Below are 20,058 nucleotides of genomic sequence, written 5' to 3'. Positions count from 1 at the left end.
TCGGACCGTCGTTGGCGCACAAGGAGAAAATTACTATTTATTTTTTATATAAATATCAATTTATTTCTTACGATCAGGCTCGAGGAAGCCACATTCCACCTTAAGATATAGGTAACAAACATTAACGAATGACATGCGTTGAAAGCATGGGACTGTAAAATGTGCCTATTGAAGATAATGATACGTAACTGAAAACGGTATTCAATGGAAATTACTAGTAAACATTCAGATTGCAATTAATGGGCTTTGCCCATCTCCAGTCCCCGACAGAATTTTTAATGCAGCATTCTTTCCAGGAATTTCAAGTCTCCACCAAATATATCCTAAACCGAGTTCAGATTTAAGTTCGATCTGCGCTTGCCAAAGCGTAACCCAAAAGAGTTAATGTTGTAACCAACTTGGGCTTGTCGTGACTGTCGACCGTTTAGGTAATTGGCCAGTAATTCCTCCAGTGAATGCTTTAAGTTTTCCGTGTCGTCTGTCTCGTAACGTGGACTCTGGAATTCCACACATGAAGCACTTTTGACAATTTCCATCAGATCACAAATGTTTAACGTTGGCCCCACATCTCTCTCGAAAACTGTGTTCACTGGAAAAAAACGAATAATGGCTTGTCATTGATAAAAATTTATTCTTAAAAAATATACTGCAAACAATTACCTAAAAAAAATAAGTGAACCCTAGTACATACTGTAGGCCACATTTGGCCTATAAGACTGTGTGACACTGAATGCAGATACAGCTGGAAGCAATGATGGAAGAGGGAGCCTTCAACTGACGCCTCCTCCACCTTCATTCTCCCTGTGTGTCTGATGCCACAGCGTAGCAGGCACAGTTACGTCATTACATTGCGACCGCTGTGCCAAGCAGTGCAGACCACATGCTGCAAAGACCAGAGCAGTGGGGAGATGTGAGTTTTTTTAATCAATTAGTACTTTGTGGGGGCCATCATACTGTTTGTAGGGCCATATACTATTTGGAGGGCTATTTGTGGGGGCACCATGCTACTTTGAGGTCCATCATTCTATTTGGAGGGCTATTTGTGGGGCCATCATGCCACTTGGAGGGCATCATACCATTTGGAGTGCTATGTGGGGACCATAATACTATTTGCATGGCTATGTGGGGGCCATCATACTATTTGGAGTGCTATGTGGGGACCATCATACTATTTGGGAGGCATCATACTATTTAAAAGGCTATTTGCCGGACCATCATACTAGTTGGAGGGCTATTTCTGGGATCATCAAACTATTTGGAGGGCTATTTGTGGGGCCATCATGCTACTTGGGGGCCATCATACTATTTGGAGTGCTATCTGGGGACCATCATACTATTTGGGAGGCATCATACTATTTAAAGGGCTATTTGCAGGGCCATCATACTAGTTGGAGGGCTATTTCTGGGATCATCAAACTATTTAGAGGGCTATTTGTGGGGCCATCATTTAATTGGAGGGCTATTTGTGGGGTCATCATACTGTTTGGAGGGCTATTTGCAAGGCCATAATGCTATGGGGGGCCATTAAACTGTTTAGAGAGCTGTGTGGGGCCAATTATATTGTTTGGAGGGCTGTGCAGGGTCCATTATACTGTGTGGAGGGTTATGTGGGGGCCATTATACTGTCTGAAGGGCTATGTGGGGGGCATTATACTGTTTGGAGGGTTAGTGGATGCCATTATGTGTGCAGGTCATTATACTGTGTAAAGGGTTGTATGGGGGCCACTATACTGTATGGAAGGCCATCATACTGTATGGAGGACTATGTAGGGGCCATCATATTGCGTAGAAGGCTGTGTTGGGGTCATCATACTGTGCTTGGGGGGCATCATACTCTGTTGGGGTCACTGTGGGAGTTTAATTATTTGCAGGGGGTACAGTATGAATATTTTTTGGAGGGGGGAGGAAATCAGGACTTCTGCTATGGGACCCCATGATTTCTGTGTATGCTCCTGCAGGAAAGGAATTGCTTTACCCGATAGAAAGAATCACCTGCGATTCAATGTTGTAATGTCTGTATATCTGTATAGTTTTTTGCTTCCTCCCCTGCCCAGGAGATGTGGTATAATCAGACCATGTTCCTGTACGGTCAGACGCAGCCATTACACAGTACACAGCAGGGGCACATGTATAAGATTATCTCAGCACAGGAACATTTTTGTTTAACACATCCAATTGTGGAACCAGAGATCTTCTCTTTGGGCATTTCTTTTTTCCCCTCTGACATTGGTCAATCAAAAAATGGCAGCACCCACAAAACAGTTATGTGGTACATTCCCAGTTGGTTGAAAGGAAATTATGCTTCTTTATTTACAGGGGAGGTAACTTTGGAATGAAGGAAAAGAAAAACTGTTCCAAAGTCAGTGAAGCAGCGACAACTGTAGGAGATACTCAGTTTATCTTAAAAAATCCAATGAAAGGTCTCCTTTAAGGTGCATTTAGATAAGTTGATTTAGGTCCGTTAATGAGCGCTGATCGAACGTATACAAGTCAATCAATGCTCGAATACATAGGCCAACGATTACTGTTAGAAATAGAATAATTCTTAATATTATCCTTCTGTCCCCATATGGCTCCATATCATTGGCAGCACATTCCTTGTTTACACAGGTTTGATTTTTATGTTGGCCTTAATGATCTAATCACCCAACTTATGAGTCCATCTAAGCCCGTCTAAATGCACTTTTAGGCTGATAGGGCTTAAGTGATAATTCAGAGTAAAGGCTCATTCAGATATGCCTACAAATCGGTCCAATCCACAATGCGCAGACTAACCACAGCTCTTCTGACCCAAGCATAACAGCCATATAGAAATATATGAAGCCGTCATGCTCCGCTCAGGAGGTCTGTGGCCAGTCCATGCATTGTAATCCTCGATCGGACCCATTTGCACAGATGTCTGAATGAACCCTAAGACACATTGAACCTAAAGGATTTTGATTTTGGCTGAATAGGTCTAAGGTTGCACATCTTTTTGACATCAGTATTAATTATATATTGATAAAAAAAATTGATTAAAAATATATTATTGATTTAGAAATACTAGTATTGCTACTCACCTACAGTCCTCAGGTCAGATCCAGGTAATATTGGTATGGCTTTTGAAGAACAGGTCAACCAGCAGATGGCCATTACTGTCACACTACGTAGTAGTCTCATGGTTATTCTGAGCCTTTGTATCACAAGCAAAATTGGTATAAAACATACCGTAGTTAGTGGAGGAGTCAACAAAAAGTATCAATAATATGGAAAACTATTAAAGAAATGAATCTAATGGTTAAAATCACAAGGCTAATAACTAGAATAAAAAGGGTTTGCTAAACTTTTTTTTAAAACAATCCATGATTTTAAAATGCTCAAATATTTTTCCTTTTTAAACCTTCCCCTAAGGAACACTCCAAAACTGCCTATTTTGGGTGTGTTTTTTCTTAACCTCCCCTATTTTGCAAACCTATTTCTGAAATTTTTTTGAACTTTTAGCAAGTATGCTGATCTTATATTAAACGTAAAAGAAATCATTCATGAGTATGAGTAGTGTGTGAACCACGAACCATCTATGTGTGACACGGAGAGCACATGGACCCATTATAGCCAATATGGCAGTGTATTATGGTGGTTTTCCGATGTTCTGCATGGAAAATATTGCAGCAAGCACTACTTTGGTCTGTTTTACGGACAGGTATAAGTCATGCAATGAAAGGCAGCTCCGCCACCCATCTCAAACATGGATGATCCAACATAGCTGCATGGTACCAGTTACAGCCACAATTTATGATTGTTAGCAGCCTGATTTTCAATATGGCCATCCGAACCCAGCCTTTGGCTATACATTGCACAAAGTAGACACAGGGGTCTACTGTACTGTAATAAGACAAGTAAAATGTTATGTTAAATTTCTATAAATATAAGCTTTGCATGGTTCCATTTTTTTTAATAAATCAATCAAAGGATTTGTTCAAGATTGGAAAAACAAGGCTTTTTTTTACAAAAATAGAGCCACACTAATCCAAAGGTGGTATATGACATTGTAGCTCATCTCCATCACCTTCAATGGTGTGGTCTACTTTATATAGATATCATATAGAAATGTTCTTATTGAGAGCACCAAATTGGCACAGAGTGAATTATAAGCCATGCAATGCTCCTTTGGAAAAAAGTATGCAAATCGCCTCTTCAAAGAGGAAGAGAACAGGGTATCCAGTGTCACCTACTGGAGGTAGCAATCCTAGAAGTTAATATTGACCGTTTAACAACTTAGCGCAAATGGATGTAATTGTATGTCTACGCTGGGGTCCGCAAGTAGGCAGGAGCCGAGTTCTCTCCACATGCGGTAGATTCTGGTTATGATACATACAGTATTTGCCATCTGTCAATAACAGCAGCAGCCGGAGCTGAGCTCTGATCTCTGCTGTTAACCATTTAGATACCGCTGTCAGAAATTGACAGCGGCTTCTAAATGGTTAACAGCAGAGATGCCACTATCAATCTCTGACAGCAAAATTTAAATGGAACGCTCACCGGTATGAGCTGATGGGTTACCCTGTCAGTCAGAGGCCTGCTAAAGACCCCCGCGGCTGTCATCTTGGTACTCCTGTGAAGTTCAGCCACAGGCTAAGTTTCATAGGAGTCTACAATTTACACTATGTACTATAATACAATTATATTGCAGCATATAGTATAATCAATCAGGCTATCGCAGGTTCAAGTCCCGTAGTTGGACTAAAATATAAAAACATTGTATTTACCCCAAAATGGTATCAGATTGGCATGCAAAAAACAAGTCCTCACAAAGCTCCATTGACAGAAGAAAAATGTCTTAGTAAGTGGAGTCACAAACCACATTTTTTTAGAAACTTTTTTTTTTTAAATAATAATAATAAAAAAAAGTCCATGCAAGTTTGGTATTGCAATAATTACACAGATCTGTAAATTAATGGTGTTTTTTTTAACCATACTATGAACACTGTAAAAATAAAAAACAAACAAAAACCAATGGAAAAATTTGCACTTATTTCACCATTTCATCGCAATTGGATTTTTTTAGCTGTTTCCTGGTACATTTTATGGCAAAATGAATGGTGCGTTTCAAACCTACAACTCGTTCCACAAAAACAAGCCCTTAAATAGCGATGTCAACTAAAAAATTGGAAAGTTATAGCTCTTATGAAAAGGCAGGGGAAAAAACAAAAGAGCAGAAATGAAAAGTGGCCTGGGAATGAAAGAGTTAAAGGGAACCTGTCAACTGACCTAGCCCCACCAAAACCTCCAGCATGTCTTTATTGCCCCATTTATCTACTCTCTAACAAGCCCCTTTTCATGTCTTAGCGATTGGTGAATGACCATATAATTAATTTTAAAACCGCATTACTACAAAATACTATTGTCTCTCCACAATCTCAAAATCATCTCCTCCCTCTGTCTGCAATCTTTCCTCAACTGAATTCCTCTCTCTAATAACCTACCTACTCCTGATATTGCCATCTCCGTTTGTGGTTCTACCATTACTCCCCAGCAGCATGCTCGTTATATTTGGGTTATATTGACTCAGGTCTTTCCTTCACTCCCTTTATCTAAACAATTGCTCATATCATCTTCACCTCAAAAACATCTCCAGAATTCGTCTTTTTCTTATTTTTTACTTAAAAGCAAAAACTCTTACTGTTGCTCAGATTCATTCTCATCTGGACTACTGCAAAGCTCTATTAATCGGTCTCCCTCTTACTAAACTCACCCTCCTCCAATATATTTCAAGTGCAGCAGCCAGGATCATATCTCGTTCCAGCCGTTACACCGATGCCTCTACCCTGTGCCAGTGCTTGCACTGGTTGCCCATCTACTATAAAGTACTGTACCATATAGAATTATCTCTCTCAACCACAAAGCTCCCCACAGTTCGCACCACCCAACATCTTCTCCCTCATCTCTGTCTACCACCCTACCCGTTCCTCTAATGGCCTAAAATAATATCCTTAATAATCCGAAATGCATCCTACCATATTTAAAACTTCTCTTGAGCTGCAATAGTGCTCAAGAATGCACTACCCCATACAAATCAGTAAATTTCTAGTCTTCACATGTTCAAGTGTGCTCTACAAATACAGTTCTGGTTAAATGTTGAATTATGTGTTAGTCAAGGTACTCATAGTGACCGTCCCGGGTATTGAATGCCGTCTTCCACTCGTCTCCTTGACGGATACGGACCAGGTTATATGCTCCTCGTAGATCCAGCTTGGAGAAGATCTTGGCGCCCTTGAGACGGTCAAACAATTCGGAGATGAGCGGCAGGGGGTATTTGTTTTTTACTGTGATGAGATTGAGTCCTCTGTAGTCAATACAGGGACGTAGCGAGCCGTCTTTCTTTTTGACAAAGAAGAATCCGGCTCCAGCCGGGGAGGTAGATTTTCGGATAAATCCCCTAGCCAGATTCTCTTCAATGTACTCAGACATGGACCGGGTCTCGGCTGCAGACAACGGGTAGATACGCCCACGGGGAGGAGTGGCGCCAGGTACCAGGTCGATCGGGCAGTCATATGGCCTATGGGGTGGCAACGTCTCTGCTTCCTTCTTACCGAAGACGTCCGCATAGGGCCAGTAAGGAGCCGGAAGACCTGGTAAATTAGCTGGAGTAGGCGGAGGGCGAGCTGGGCGAACCGGAACCAGGCAGGTCCTATGGCAGTCTGGACCCCATCGGAGTACTTCACCGGATCGCCAGTTCAATACGGGTTCGTGTGTCTGGAGCCAAGGTTGACCTAGCAACAGGGAGTGAGAAAGTCCGGACAGCACATGGAATGAGATTTCCTCAGAGTGCAGCATTCCCACCTGCAGGGTTATGGGTTCAGTGACGAGCAGGATGGTCTCCGAGAGAAGTCTTCCATCCACGGAGGCGACTGACAATGGTTCAGCCAGGGGCTTGGTGGGAATACGGTATCTCTCTACCAGAGACTGGGAGATGAGGTTTCCAGCAGCTCCAGAATCCAGGTGGCCGAGTTCAAAGTGACAGTTTTCTCCCCAAGCAATAGAGACCGGTAAAGTCAGAGACGGAGAGGGCTTACTTTTGTCTAGGACGACCTCTCCGAGCGGTTCTAGACACTGGCGTTTCCCGGCTTTTCCGGGCAGGAACGGATGAAGTGCTCCATACTGCCACAATAGAAACAGCTTCCCTCGGCTCGGCGAGATTCTTGGCGAGATCTGACCATCTTGGTCTGGTCGATCTGCATAGGTTCAGGTGAGGGCGCCCGCGGAGTGACTGGTTGAGAGGCAGGTCTCAGGGAAGTAGGAGCAGAGCAAGAAAAGTCTTTCTCCCAGGCAGTCTCTTTGGCACGTTCTTGGAACCGGATGCCAATCCGGGTAGCTAGTGACACCAGGTCATCCAGAGTGGTAGGAATGTCCCGACCAGCTAATTCGTCCTTAATCCGACCGGAAAGACCCTCCCAGAAGACGGACACCAGAGCCTCATTTTCCCAGGTAAGCTCAGAAGTGAGGGTGCGGAACCGTATGGCATATTGGCCCACGGTGAGACTCCCTTGGCGGAGACGTAGCAGAGAGGAGGCAGAAGAGGTTTTCCGTCCAGGTTCATCGAAGACTTTCCGGAAAGCAGCGAGGAAAGACAGCAGGTCGGACACCAGGGGATCCCCTCTCTCCCACAGGGGATTTAGCCATGCCAGTGCCTCCCCAGTGAGATGGGACATGATGAAGGCCACCTTGGCCCGGTCGGAGATGAACTGGTATGCCAATAGCTCAAAGTGCAGGGTGCACTGGTTTATGAAATCCCGAGCTAAAGTAGGTTCGCCGGCAAAGCGTGGAGGTGCCAGAAGCCGAGGTCCATAGTACCATGAAGGGACTGGATTGCGGTACCGCAGGAATGGGCACGGCTGGACCAGAGGTAGACAAAGACGAGTCACACAATGCGCCTAGATGAGAGTTAACGGACCGTAGATAGGACAGTACCACCTCCTGCTGAGTTTTCTGACGTAAGACTTCCTGGTGCAGATTGGAGATCTGGGGACCACCGGGTTCCATGGCCCGAGCAAACTGTAATGGGTCTGGGAGGTGGAACCTCTGAGCAACTATACATGGGGGCAGTCCTTGTAAGGAAGCGGGTGGCTCCCAGGGAAGGCGGGCAGGTAGTCACGGCTAGTGACGGGGACAGTCTCTGGGTAGAAGGGCAGGAGGTCACGGCAAGTGACGGGGACAGTCTCTAGACAGGCGGGTGGTCACGGCAAGTGACGGCAGAGCCTCCAGGTAGGCTAGCAGGCAGGGAGCAGGTGGACGCTCCCAGGTGAGCGGGCAAGAGTCTCTGGACAGGCAGGTGGTCACAGCACGTGACGGCGGAGCCTCCAGGTAGGCTAGCAGGCAGGTAGCAGGTGAGCGCTCCCAGGTGAGCGGGCAAGAGTCTCTGGACAGGCAGGTGGTCACAGCACGTGACGGCGGAGCCTCCAGGTAGGATAGCAGGCAGGTAGCAGGTGAGCGCTCCCAGGTGAGCGGGCAAGAGTCTCTGGACAGGCAGGTGGTCACAGCACGTGACGGCGGAGCCTCCAGGTAGGCTAGCAGACAGGTAGTAGGTGAGCGCTCCCAGGTGAGCGGGCTGGCTGGTCCATAGACAGACTGACAGGTGTCGGAAGGCAGATCGTCGGACCGCAGGCTTGCAAGCAGGTAAGCGGATATCAGGCAGGTATCAAGCAGGAATCTGGCAGGTGACTGGCAGGTAACAAGCAGGAATCTGGCAGGTGACTGGCAGGTAACAAGCAGGAATCTGGCAGGTGACTGGCAGGTAACTGGTAACGGAACCTGAGGGCTGAAGCAGAGTGAAGGCTTTGCAACAACATTGCTCGGGCACCTCCATTTTGGAGGAGGTGCCTTATATATGGGAGGTCCTCCGGCAATTGGCCGGGGACTCCTTAGGACGGCGCGCGCGGTCTCTTTAAGAGAGGGGGAGCGCGCGCGCGCGCGCCCTAAGCACACTGCCGGGGAAGGAGCGCGTGCCGGAAGCAGTGGGGAGAGAAGCGCTGGAGGACGCCGCGCCTGGAGCGGGGAGGTGAGAGGGACGGCGTCTCTGCCTAGTACGGGGCAGAGACGCCGATGCTACAGTCTGTAATGTCTGATATTGTCTGTAGATGTCCCCTCTAAATTTTTAAGTGCTGCGGGATATATTGGCTCTAAATAAATTATTATTATTAATTGCGCTTGCGATATGCTAATTAGTGGGTGAGTAGTAGAGCATGATGGGAGAAATTAATTTCCCCAGGCCACTCCTTCCTATCATCATGTTATCACACCCATATGGGCAAGACTCATATGATTTGCAAGAGTAACTGCACTGCTGTCTCTTTACAAATCTCACGCAGACGCGCAATGTTCTGCCGTGGTGGGAAAGCGCATTGAGGCTGTGTGCCCACGTAGCATTTTTCAAGCGTATATGCTGCGGAATTTCCGCAGCGTAAACGCTTGAAAAACGCATGTATATCCGCACCCCATGGTCCCCAATGGCATTCCGCAATGTCAATGCCCATGCTGCGGATTTTTCCGCAGCGTATATGCTGCGGTCAAAAATCCGCAGCATGTTCATTAATTTTGCGGAAGCGCAGCGGAATCAATGTGCGGATGGTACCCAAGTCTAGATGAGAGGAGACTCTCATCCAGACCTGGGTACCAAAGAACCTGTAAAAAAAAGAATAAAATAAAGTTTATACTTATCTTCTGATGTTTTCCCTCCGTCGCGCTGTTGTCTGAAGGACCTGCCACGTCATTGAGTCATGTGACCCACCACATGACTCAATGACGTCACCGCAGGTCCTGCACACAACAGCGTGAGCCGCTCAAGCCTCCGGACGGGGCAGAGAATGCATCAGAAGGTGAGTATAAAGTTTATTTTTTTATTTTTTACCATTCTGAACAAGTTGTCAAGCACTTTTCCAAGTGATGCTTGGAGAAGTGCTTGATAACCCGCATGCGGAAATGCATGCAAAGACGCCTCACAAACGCTTCTACCTGGCGGGAAAACCGCATGTAATATCCGCATGCGATTTTCCCGCCAGGGAGAAGCGTAAAAAATATGCTTCAGGTCCGCAACGTGGGCACATAGCCTGAAACTTGTTGTATGCTCCTCGGCTTCATCAGCGCTCTGCACATTCCCATGGAGGCAGCCTTAGTGCAAGACTCACAAGCCAGCTGCGGAGATCTTATAGCCCCTATATTCCACCATTGAAACTCACAACCCGTTCATTGTGTGTTTCTTTGGTGGTATATAGGGGCTGTAAGGCCAGTCTTACATTCATTTGCAGATAAATTTGGAACTTCTCAACTGCTGGCTGACTCCACTGGCTCCTTAGGCATGCACAATGCACCAATAAATCCAGAGAACATTCCCAGGGATGTAGATTATAATGTGAATGCAGAAATTTTGCAAATCATGTGATGTAAATTTTGCAAATCATGTCAGCAACAACCATAAGGAAAATCAACGCCCCTATGACTAGTCACCCACTAATTTGCATATCGAGAGTGCTGTTTTTAAATTTATTTTATGATTATTCCCCAATCGCTAAGCCACGAAAAGGGACCTTCTAGGAAGTAGATATTGGGTGCAATTGTTACGCTCGCGCCCGGACAGACTGGCGTGAGCGTGATTAGTGATCCCACTGTACCATGAACCGAGGAGTGCCTGGAGGGGCGTAACTAAGTATCAACGCGATCCGACCAAGGTCGCACGGCGGCTCAGTCGACTCCATGAACCAAGGAGGAACCGAGCAGAGGGACCTGGTGCTACACCAGGTCAGACCCCGGTCACAGCTGTTGACCCACACCGGGGAATGCAGGAACAGACAGGTTAGTCTGGCATACAGGCAGGTATGCAGACAGGAGGATACTGGTAAGCACGGCTGGTATGCAAACAGGTGGGTACTGGCAAGCACAGCTGGTATGCAGACAGGTGGACACTGGCAAGCACGGCTGGTATGCAGACAGGTGGGCACTGGCAAGCACGGCTGGAGTGCAGACAGGGAGATACTGGCAAGCACGGCTGGAGTGCAGACAGGGATGTACTAGCAGGTTGGAGCGCAGGCTGGATAGGGTCCAGTACAGACTGGGAGACAGGAACAGAGCCGCAGATGCGGTAGACAAGCAGAGTAAAGCGAAAACGCCGGAGCGGAGGACGAGGCAGAGCAGAGAGGAACCGCCGGTGCGGTGAGCAAGCAGAGCGGAGCGAAAACTGCAGGTGCGGTGGGCAAGGCAGAGCAGAGCGGAACCACCAGAGTGGTGGACAAGGCAGAGCAGAGAGGAACCGCCAGAGCGGTGGTCAAGGCAGAGCAGGGAGGAACCGCCGGAGCGGTGGACAAGGCAGAGCAGAGTGAAACCACAGGTGCGGTGGACAAGGCAGAGCAGAGCGAAACCGCAGGTGCAGTGGACAAGGCAGAGCAGAGCGGAACCGCAAGTGTGGTGGACAAGGCAGAGCAGAGCGAAACCACTGGTGCGGTGGACAAGGCAGAGCAGAGTGAAACCGCAGGTGCAGTGGACAAGGCAGAGCAGAGTGGAACCGCCGGAGCGGTGGGCAAGGCAGAGCAGAGAGAAGCCGTCGGAGTGATGGGCAAATCAGAGCAGAGGGAAACCGCTGGCGCGGTGAGCAAGAAGAGCCGAACAGGGCTGAGGGTGCAGGCAGAGAGGACAGGACTCTGTTCACATGGAACAGACTGGAAAATACAGGAAGATGGCTAGAACACAGGAGGTAGATACGGAGGAAGGGAAAAGGGACAAGCAGAACCAGATACACACAAGGTACTTACTATGAAGCAGCGAGTGGACACAAAACTCACAAACAGAAGTACAGAGACAACGAGTTGGAGTTAGGTGCAGGTTGAGACACTGCAAGAAAAGGGAAGGTATAGACATAGAGACAAACAGGTAACAGGCTAGGAGACAGTTCAGACAGGAACTGATACTGCAATGAGATACAAGAACGAGCCTGGGTATACTGCCCCCAGGGTGGCGGAAACAGACTAGAAATCAGAGATAACAGGTCTGGGTATGCAGCCCCCAGAGTAGCGGAAGCAGACTAGAAGTCAGAGATAACAGGTCTGGGTATGCAGCCCCCAGAGTGGCAGAAACAGACAAGAAGTCAGAGATAACAGGTCTGGGTATGCAGCCCCCAGAGTGGCGGAAACAGACTAGAAGTCAGAGATAACAGGCCTGGGTATGCAGCCCCCAGGGTGGCAGAAACAGACAAGATACAGGACAGGACCTGGTAATACAGTTGCAAAGACAAACTGAGTGAAGTTATTGCTCAGGCACCTCCTTCTGGGTGGAGGGGGTTTAAATATCCAGTGACTCACAGCAATAGGCTGGGGATGCATTAGGAGAGTGCCCACAGCAGCTATAAGAATCAGGAAGTAACCGGGCCACTGCCCTAAGCAATCAGACAAGAGATATGCACACAGCATGAACTGGAGCAAGGTCTGCAGGCTGGACTGATGGGTAAGATTGCGGTCTTGCATAGTGGGAGGTGGTGCACTATGCAAGCACACCGCCAGGGATGTTACAGCAATAAAGACATGTGGGAGTTTTAGGGGGCTAGAGAAGCTGACATTTTTCCTTTAAATACCTTTGACAGATGACAAAGGATATAAAGCCAAATGAGAACCTTCATGAAAATGCAAAGAACTCATTTTGTAAAACAGCTAATTGGATCTTGCACCTCAGCAGTAAAAAGAAGTAGAATGCTTGGCTTGGTCCAATCGAATTTGAGTCAAATTTTATGAAATTCACGGGTCTTGGTGAATTTGAACAATTTGCACGCTACCCAAAAAAATGCTTGCCACTATTTTACACATTGCAGAAGATTGTATCAGTCACAGAAGTCTTACTTGACCTCAGGGGTGGCCACACTGGTTTCCTTATAATGCCTTGCCGTCTGTATAAAAGCCACAGCAGTAGTGCCAGACTCAGTGTGATTGATTAGTGATATTGTGTTGCTAGCATCTGACCTGCTTCATTTGAATTATACATTTTTTTCTTCATTCGTGATTCATAATGCCCTAGAGAGCAGCAGCAAGCCAACACACTATGTTTTACAAAAAACATCTAAAATCAGTGTCAGTGAGAGATGGCGTGCTTGCTTGTTGCAATTGACTGTACAGAGTTTTCACATTTCCCATCCAATCCTACTACTGGGATGCCAGTGCAGGCCTAAGACAGTTGGATATCTCCTTGCCTGTTCCATCATACTTTATACTGTGCGGTTGCTGCCATTTCCACTGCCTCTACCATAGACAGCCACGCATCTCCTGCTGTCCATTGTGTTCTATAGCTAACCTGTACTACTGCTGGGAATCCGACTCTGTAGAGGGTAAATAAACCTACTACCTCTCCCCCAAAAAATTACTTTCTAAACAGCAAACCTGTTGCAACTCCAAAAACAAAGATAATTTTTGAATCACTTGATAAAAAGGCATTGTTTCTTAATTGTCTGAACAACAAACCTAGTGCAGATCCCAAAATAGGAATACATTCTAGATGGTTTGTTAAAAGGCATTTGCTTGTTCACTTTTCAAACAGCACACTTGTTGCTGCTGCCAAATATGGGATAATTTTTGATAGGCTTGATAAAAAGCTATTGACTCATTAACAAACAACAGACCTCTTGCTACTCCCCAAACATGGATAATTTTTGGACCACTATAAAAAATATGTGTCTTCTTCTGTGTACACCGCCTATCTATAAACACCAGAACAATATTTGTCAATGCTGTGCATTACTAAACTGGCATTTGGTTATCACCAGTTACCATATGGTCATCTATATACAGTTGAAACCAGAACTTTACATACACTATATAAAAAGACACATATTCATGTTTTTCTCAATATCCTACATGAAATCAGAATAAACCTTTCCCGTTTTAGGACAATTAGGATTACCATAATTTTTAATATTTGCCAAATGCTAGAATAATGAGAGAGAGGGAATGTTTTAAGGCATTTTTATTACTTACTGCAAAGTCAAAAGTTTACATACATTTCAATAGTATTTGGTACCATTGCCCTTAAACTGAATGACTTGAGTCAAACGTTTGGGATATCCTTCCACAAGCTTCTCACAATAGTTGGTCGGAATTTGGGCCCATTCCTCCTGACAAAACTGGTGTAACTGATCCAGGTTTGTAGGTCGCGTTGCTCCCACCTGCCTTTTCAGCTTTGCCCATAAATTTTCAATAGGATTGAGATCAGGGCTTTGTGATGGCCACCCCAAAACATTGACTTTGCTATCCTTAAGCCAATTTGTTACCATTTTGGCAGTATGCTTCAGGTCATTGTCCATTTGGAAGACCCTTTCTGCCCCAGGTTTAACTTTCTTGCCGATGTCTTGGGATGTTGCTTCAGTATTGCCACATAATCTTCTTTTCTCATGATGTCATCTATTTTGTGAAGTGCACCAGTCCTTCCTGCAGCAAAATAACCCCACAACATGATGCTGTTACCCCCGTGTTTCACAGTTGGGATGGTGTTCTTAGGCTTCCAAGCTTCTCTCTTTTTCCTCCAAACGTAACGATGGTCATTATGCCCAAAAAGTTAAATTTTAGTTTCATCAGACCACAGGACATGTCTCCAAAATTTAATGTCTTTGTTTCTGTGTGCATTTGCAAACATTAATCTGGCTTTTTTATGTTTCTTTTTTAGTAATGGCTTCTTCCTGGCAGAGTGGCCTTTCAGTCCATGTTGATACAGTACTCGTTTTACTGTGGATATTGACACAATCTTACCAGCTTCCGCCATCATCTTCACAAGGTCTTTTGCTTTTGTCCTTGGGTTGATATGCACATGTCGGACCAAAGCATGTTCATCTCTGGGACATAGAACCCGTCTCCTTCCTGAGCGGTATGATGGCTGGACATTCCCATCTTGTTTGTACTTGCGTATAATTGTTTGTACAGATGAATGAGGCACCTTCAGGTATCTTAAAATTGTACCCAAGGATGAGCCAGACTTGTGCAAGTCCACAATGCTCTTCCTGATATCTTGGCTGATTTCTTTAGACTTTTCCATGATGCTACACAAATAAGCAGTGTGTTTCAGGTGTGCATTAAAATACATCCACAGGTGTGTCTCTAATTAACTCAGATGTTGCCAAAAAAAGAAGCTTCCAAACACATGACATCATCATATGGGCAGTCCAGAATTGTTTAAAGGCATAGTAATCATAGTGTATGTAAACTTTTGACTTTGCAGTAAGTAATAAAAATGCCTTAAAACATTCTCTCTCTCTCATTATTCTGGCATTTGTCAAATATTAAAAATTATGTTAATCCTAATTCACCTAAAACGGGAAAGGTTTATTCTGATGTCATGTCAGATACTGAGAAAAACATGTATATGTGTCTTTTTATATAGTGTATGGAAACTTCTGGTTTCAATTGTATGTTGAGATCAATTGGTTGTATTTGTGTTAAAGAGCTTGAAAGGGGTTTAATGCCGAGATTCATATACAGTGCCTACAAGTAGTATTCAACCCCCTGCAGATTTAGCTGGTTGACACATGCGGAATTAACTTGGCATTGTGACATTTGTACTGTAGATCAGCCTGGAAGTGGGAAATGCACTGCAGCAAATTTTTTTTTGTTTTGTTTTGTTTGTTTTTTTTTAAAACGTTAAAAGTTAATTCAGAGTGTCATTTATTATTCAACCCCTCAAACCACAAGAATTCTGTTTGGTCCCCCTAAAGTATTAAGAAGTAGTTCAGGCACCAAGAATAATGAGCTTCACATGTGTGGATTAAAGATCTCTTTTGCCAGCCTTTTCTGACTATTTAAGACCCTCCCCAAACTTGTGAACAGCACTCAGACATGGTTAACATGGGAAAGACAAAGGAGCATTCCAAGGCCATCAGAGACAAGATCGTGGAGGGTCACAACGCTGGCAAGGGGTACAAAACCCTTTCCAAGGAGTTGGGCCTACCTGTCTCCACTGTTGGGAGCATCATCCGTAAGTGGAAGGCTTATGGAACTACTGTTAGCCTTCCACGGCCAGGACAGCCTTTGAAAGTGTCCTCCCGTGCCGAGGCCAGGCTTGTCCGAAGAGTCAAGGCTAACCCAAGGACAACAAGGAAGGAGCTCCGGGAAGATCTCATGGCAGTGGGGACATTGGTTTCAGTCAATACCATAAGTAACGTACTCCACCGCAATGGTCTCCGTTCCAGACGAGCCCATAAGGTACCTTTACTTTCAAAGCGTCATGTCAAGGCTCGTCTACAGTTTGCTCATGATCACTTGGAGGACTCTGAGACAGACTGGTTCAAGGTTCTATGGTCTGATGAGACCAAGATCGAAATCTTTGGTGCCAACCACACACGTGACGTTTGGAGACTGGATGGCACTGCATACGACCCCAAGAATACCATCCCTACAGTCAAGCATGGTGGTGGCAGCATCATGCTGTGGGGCTGTTTCTCTGCCAAGGGGCCTGGCCATCTGGTCCGCATCCATGGGAAGATGGATAGCACGGCCTACCTGGAGATTTTGGCCAAGAACCTCCGCTCCTCCATCAAGGATCTTAAGATGGGTCGTAATTTCATCTTCCAACAAGACAACGACCCAAAGCACACAGCCAAGAAAACCAAGGCCTGGTTCAAGAGGGAAAAAGTCAAGGTGTTGGAGTGGCCTAGTCAGTCTCCTGACCTTAACCCAATTGAAAACTTGTGGAAGGAGCTCAAGAATAAAGTCCACATGAGACACCCAAAGAACCTAGATAACTTGGAGAAGATCTGCATGGAGGAGTGGGCCAAGATAACTCCACAGACCTGTGCCGGCCTGATCAGGTCTTATAAAAGACGATTATTAGCTGTAATTGCAAACAAGGGTTATTCCACAAAATATTAAACATAGGGGTTGTATAATAATTGACCCACACTTTTATGTTTAAAATTTAATAAAATTCAACTGAGCAACATAACTTTTTGGTTTGTAAGATTTATGCTTCTGTTCATAAAACCTACTCTCGTTTGCAGTTTGAAGGCTCTAACTTATTTGCATCTTATCAAACCAGCTAAATCTGCAGGGGGTTGAATACTACTTGTAGGCACTGTAGGTTTTTTTATGCTTTACTACTTTTGCACAAGAAAATCATTTTATTATTTTTTTTATGTGGTTTGCATCACATTCTGAGAGTCATACCTTTTTTCCTTTTTTTTTCATTTACAAAGCTTTTTGAGGAATTCTTTTTTGTGTTACCACTTTGAGATATATTACTTTTTATCACATTCCATTTTATGTCAAGCAGGATGACAAAAAAAACTACAATCTATGCATCTATCTATCTATCTATGAATCTAGAAATAAAAATTGGAACAGCACAAATACCTTGTAGAAAAAATAGGGTGCCCTCAAGGAAATATCCAGTTATAAAATAGATCAAAAAAATGAAAAAAAGAGGTAGCACTCCAAAATTAGCAAAAAGAAAAAAGGACCTTTAATAGCCCATGTGGCGTGTCCTTTAGTGATGAGCGAGCATACTTGCAAGTACTCGGTACTCGCCCAAGTATCTCAGTACTCGAGATGCTCGGAGCTCGCCGAGTACTTGCGAGATGCTCAGGCGGATGCTCAGGTCCCCTCCCTGCATGTTTGGTGCTCTTTAGAGCGCCAATCAACATGCACGGATTGCCTGCCACTCATTGTAATGCTGCAGTCATGGTGGTTGTGGCATTACAGTGATTGGCTGGCCGCACAGCATCATCAGGTCTATATCAGATCTGGCGCCGCTGAGCTCGTCAGTCTACTCCGCAAATCAGGCAGTGTAGGGAGAGGTGCTGCTGAGCTAGGGAGAGTTTTGCTTGTGTATTAGGTAGTGTAGGGAGAAAACCCGTACATTACACATATCCATCTTAACAAACAGTCCTTCTGAGGACTAATCCATCTGTAGAGATATCAGGCAGGCAGTGTATATAGGCAGGCAGTGTATATAGCAGACTGCAGTGCATATGTAACATGTTGACATGTCTTTTTAGACAGAGAGCAGTGCCACCATTTACACCATTAAGGCCTGTTCTGGAGAACCACCATCTGCAGTGCCCGGAGCATACAGTCATTCACCCCGTGGCCGGAGTTCATATTACTGACAGTATAAATTTCTCCTGCAATGACTTAGTCCGGCCATTAGGGGTCAGAAAGAAACAAGTAAAGAAAAAGCCCGGGAAACACAGAACCAGGAAGTCCTCTGAGGAGTCGAGACGTGTCTGATGCCCAGGGGGACGTTTGGGAGCTTGTACAGACTGCAGCCAGACGGTGTGTCCAAGAAGTAGCTGTGCCTTGTGAGTAATTGAGATATGTGACCGGTCACCAACTGTGTAGTCAGTTAGGGAAAGCTATTAGTGATTCCAGTAGTGCTGAGAACTGCCTGGTGTATATCACTGCTGATGGACTGATCAGGCTTGATCCGGAGATTGTGAAGGATCTGGTATACTAAGACTGTGTACATGGATACTACAAAGGAGCCTAGTTGTGAACTACACTTTGAGACTGAGATTGATTCTAATTCCTGCTTACACCTGGATGTGCTGGAGAGCTTGGTGAGAAAGAGAAGCTGATCAAACCCTGTGGCCAGAGATCAGGGTCTAATGATAGGTTTAGTTTGTTAACTGTTTGTATATGTATTAAGTCTGAGAGATTTCTCTTTGCTCTTGTAAGAAGAGAAACTGTACACTGTATAGGTAACGCATTGGCTAAATATATAAATTAGTGTTTTCTAAGGGGAAAACAAGGGTACCCAGATCCCATTGTATTAGTGTGGGAGGGGGGTGTAAGGTTATATTCCTGGGAGGACCACGTGCCACATCCGCAGTAACATCCTGGGTAGGCCCTGTACTGAATAAGGGTGGGAGAGGCATAGCCCAGGGGTAGTTTGGCTCATTCCTGCGAGATTGGCACTTGGGCTCTCTCGGGCTGCATAACTTGTATTTTGTGTTAGTGGCTGTTGTGGTCCATGTTTTGTAGAATCATTTAACCCTGACATTTGTGTGACCAGTATAAAGAAAATAATTTGCCACTATATGAAGTCGGAGTCATTCATAGTAGCGCCATATCCTTCATACACATTCGACCGGCATTAGGGTCGTTACACATATAGCACAGGAGGCTCCATTCCAGTTCTGCCTTCTGCTGCTGTTAGATCTTTTTTGACAAAGGCCCAGGTCTCAGGGGCCAGGAATACTTTTTTTTGGATCTTAATCCTCATTATTTGCTTAAAAAGCAATCCAGAGAACACAGTTTTTCTGTGCCATTTGCTTGTTGGCACTGCAGAACACAGCCAGGTCCTTTCCATATTACAGCGCTAAAAATCCAGCTATTTAAAACTGTGTTTTCTCCATCACACGGATTACATATACGTTTTCAGAAAATACTGCCATTTCTAACCTCCATTACAAATTTGTTTCTGTGTGTCAGGGAAGCAATTGATACCAGTTTGCTGTTCAAAATAGTTACCTACAGGCCAGGTATTTAAAACTGTGGTTTTCTCCGTCACACGGATCACATATAAGTTCGCTCCAAATTCAGTCATTTGTAGTGAGCGTGGAAGATACTGTCCTCCATTTAAAATGGGCGAGGCACGTGGCAAGGGATGGGGAACTGGACGTGATGGTGATGGTGCATGCAGAGGCCGAGGAAAAGGCCGTGGGCAAGCTGAAATTGTGCCACAACAAACACCCACATCTTCTCGTGTGACCTTCCTCTCCCAATTCCTAGGGGACCGCAGCAAACCACTATTGAACCCAGAGCAGTGTCAAAAGGTTGTTGTTGGATAGCGGATAATGCTTCCAGTCATGTAGCCACCACCACCACCCTGTCTTCCACACGGTCAAGTCTCAGTAGCCGTGAGTCTGGACCGCATATTCCTCACCCTGATCCTCCTTCCTCCCACCATGCCGAGTGCCCGGAGACAAATGATCCTACACTTGGACACTCTGAAGAGCTGTTCACTTTTCCATTTTTAGATTAGGGCCTCTCGAACGGTCCACTTGAAACGGGGCAAGAGGAGATTACAAGTAGCGATACCAAAATATTTGAGCAGCCACGGTCACAT

The 20,058-nt window shown here is 45.3% G+C and overlaps 1 long non-coding RNA gene across 1 annotated transcript in view; it reads right to left on the bottom strand.

Moving 5' to 3' along the window:
* Nucleotides 1-476: 476 nt before the first annotated feature.
* LOC141173164 (uncharacterized) overlaps nucleotides 477-20,058 on the bottom strand; it is a 29,359-nt gene continuing 9,777 nt past the window's right edge. Inside the window, exons 2-3 of the long non-coding RNA XR_012252600.1 lie at nucleotides 3,060-3,172; nucleotides 477-589 (exon numbers count right to left, since the gene is read on the bottom strand). This is a non-coding gene — a long non-coding RNA (uncharacterized lncRNA). The remainder of the gene's footprint in view (nucleotides 590-3,059; nucleotides 3,173-20,058) is intronic.

The sequence above is a fragment of the Phyllobates terribilis genome, unplaced genomic scaffold (assembly GCF_046119375.1).
Source record: "Phyllobates terribilis strain yellow unplaced genomic scaffold, ASM4611937v1 Scaffold_12__6_contigs__length_324123572, whole genome shotgun sequence".
Lineage (NCBI taxonomy): Eukaryota > Metazoa > Chordata > Amphibia > Anura > Dendrobatidae > Phyllobates > Phyllobates terribilis.
This window is presented reverse-complemented; position numbering and strand designations above follow the sequence as displayed.